Source organism: Penaeus vannamei, chromosome 29, assembly GCF_042767895.1.
Source record: "Penaeus vannamei isolate JL-2024 chromosome 29, ASM4276789v1, whole genome shotgun sequence".
NCBI lineage: Eukaryota > Metazoa > Arthropoda > Malacostraca > Decapoda > Penaeidae > Penaeus > Penaeus vannamei.
In genome coordinates this window covers 14,020,051-14,022,550 of record NC_091577.1, presented here as the reverse complement: position 1 = coordinate 14,022,550, position 2,500 = coordinate 14,020,051, and the positions used below count along the sequence as shown (strand labels likewise).

At 41.0% G+C, this 2,500-nt stretch overlaps 1 protein-coding gene across 1 annotated transcript in view; it reads left to right on the top strand.

Annotated features, from left to right (window-relative positions):
• The window catches only part of LOC113813215 (golgin subfamily A member 6-like protein 7), a 7,239-nt gene that overhangs the window by 366 nt on the left and 4,373 nt on the right, over positions 1-2,500 (top strand). The gene's annotated exons all lie outside the window — the stretch shown is intronic.

The following is a 2,500-nucleotide window of genomic DNA, read 5'->3' as shown; positions in this document are numbered from 1 at the left end:
ATATATATATATATATATATATATATATATATATATATTTTTTTTTCCTTTCTTTCTTTCTTTTTTCTTTCTTTCTGTCTTTTTTTTCTTTCTTTTCTTTCTTTCTCTAGTTGGTAAAGAACACGGTAGATCTTTGTCTATTTCTACGGCATTTAAGTGTAAACCCGAGGGAAGATAACAGGGGATTTAATTTTCCTTGATCATTTTGTTAATCATTCGTAACCAAATCATGTAGGCCAACTGGAGCCAAAGTTATGAGTATATCCGTTTTTTCATATGTACACGCACATGTAGAAACACACTCATGGCAAATAGCTTAGGCGTTGCTCTTTCGGTCAATTAATCCATGTTTTCTCATGTGATGACAACTGTCTTTTACCGATAAGAGCTGATAACACTTGTAAACTCTCTTTATTGCTGACTGATGATGTGCAGCGTTTCCTTAAACATGTTTTGGTGACTGCGGCCAATCAGAGGTTAGACTCTGGGAGGACAATGGTAAATAAAACATTCAAACACTTGTATATATTTACTAGACAATACAGTGAATTTGCAATGCATTTAGAAAAGAAATTGCATTGTGCCAGATGGGGGACGGCTGGTAGGATGTTAATCAGCATGGGTTTGAAAGGGGAGTAAGCAGCGTCTTGAGGTTCCTCTCACCGAACCCATCATCGCCAGACCGCATATATACTGGCGTTGAGTTTATCCCGAACGGTGCAGTCCCGCCAGGCCAAGAAACGCTCGCCTCGCACTTCATTTTCCGTCTTCGGCTGGGATGTCTACCTCATCCTTGAGCGGTGATTTTCCCACAGCCCCATGGAGAGGGGATGAATTCCACCCTGCCATTAACTACACTGCAATTGGATGGGTCTGGCTGTCATCCTAGTGGCGCTGATTCTCCAAAACAGTTCCTCCAGGAGCTGAAGATGCTCATCCCAAGTAGCGGAGTGGATGATGATACCATGTACCTTTTGATATATGCCATCGCCCTCAGCAGGATCTTGATGGCCTGAACAAATGTAGCCATTTCGAAAAGCATCCTTAGAAATTCATACTGCCTTTCTTTCACGTAGGCAGTCTTGGGGTCATCATCACCGGTATGTGCCAGTGTCCCTTGGAAAAGTACCTGGTTCTACCCCACTAACCTGTGTAGTAAATCGTCCATGGTGCTGTTGTTTGTTTAGCTGTTGATCCACCTTAATCTGGCCAAACATGCTTATATCCCTCCGGTCGAGGGCCTACAGATCTCTCATGGTGGTATTCTCGCTGTTGTCCTCCTCTCACTCAATTACTGCAGCTGTGCTTTTCCCAATGACCTGGGGGGGGGGGGGGGGAGTCCGTGTTTTGTTCATCCTTGGTGAGAGTCAGCTGTTGGCTGACTGCCGGGTCTTCCTACCTGGCACTTCCTATAAGGGCTTTGGGTTGGAAGGTCTTAAGTTTGTTACCAACTTTTGGCTGGAATACAGGCGGGGTCCCTCCCACTTCACCAACAGCTCATTGCGGGTAACATGCATACATATTATCATTAATATTATAGTGAGCTATATAAAGAGCCACACTGAAAAAATCGAAATTTATACCACCAAAGGTGTCAGTGCAGGTCAAGATACAGTTGAGAAAGAATGAAAGAATAGAAAGTCAGCTATTTGCGTAAGAAAAACATGTTAGCTAATCTTTTGAACTTATCAAGACTCGGAGAAGTTACAATCTCTGAAGGCAATCTATTCCAAAGTCTACAAATAGCAATAAAAAGGCATCTAGAAAACTGACTTGTAGACGATCGACTTACATCAAATGTCATTGAATTGAGGGTCATAAAACTTCTTGTAATTCTTGCAGGTTGATGAAAATCAAGTAAAAACTTATAGAGGGGATGTGAATTATCGGTTACAATCTTGTATAAGGCTGAAAGAGCCCCAATAACTCTACGATGTCCAATGTCCAAATTTAAGTCAGACAGGAGAAATTTAATGGAATTAAAAGAACGATCAAGCAGTTTTAAGTGTGAGTCTGCAGCAGATAACCACACAGGAGAACAATACTCAATATGAGGCAAAATAAAAAAAGCACCTACGTGTAATGTTGACATCTTCATAGATTTTCTTGCACTTGCGAATGATACCTAACTTTGATGACATTACCCGAGCCTAATATGCATTTCAACATGTGGTATGTAATGCCACATCACATATCGCTTGTATATAAGATAAAGAGCAAAGGGCCAAGAACACTACCCTAAGGAACCCCAGAAGACACACGGGAATACTAGCTAAAACTACCATCAACATCAACACGCTGCTGCCTACCAGTTAAAAATTTAGTTAGAATACTTAAAACTTTACCACCAACACCAAAAGACTGTAACTTAAAAATTAAACTCATATGATTAACAGTGTCAAAAGCTGCACTAAAATCCAGCGAGATAAGCCTTGACACATGACCCTTACCTAAAGCAGACTGCATTTCATGCACCAACATAAGCAGTGCATCATTACAG